Raw genomic sequence first — 274 nt, 5'->3', positions numbered from 1 at the left:
TCATCATCTAAAAACCAATGTCGGAAACACAGCGCGAGCGCGCGGACGTGTTTATGCGAGGCGCGCGCCTGTGCTCACAGGATCGCCACAAGGAGTCACGCGCTATCCATTTGTCTGGAGTTTTATTTTTATTTTTTTATTTCTTTCTTTCTTTTAAAGAGGCAGCGAGGAAAACAAAGTTCATTCAAACAGCACCTGCTATGAAATTAGGATCAGTTATGTAGGCCTAAATACGGCACCACGATGTGTTTAGGGGAAATAAAATGTCCAAGGT

Source organism: Brachyistius frenatus, unplaced genomic scaffold (assembly GCF_029030835.1).
Source record: "Brachyistius frenatus isolate BFR_SWC_R1_liver_20210118 unplaced genomic scaffold, ASM2903083v1 Contig_7, whole genome shotgun sequence".
Taxonomy (NCBI): Eukaryota; Metazoa; Chordata; class Actinopteri; family Embiotocidae; genus Brachyistius; species Brachyistius frenatus.
The sequence above is the reverse complement of the archived record's forward strand: the minus strand, read 5'-3'. Positions refer to the sequence as shown.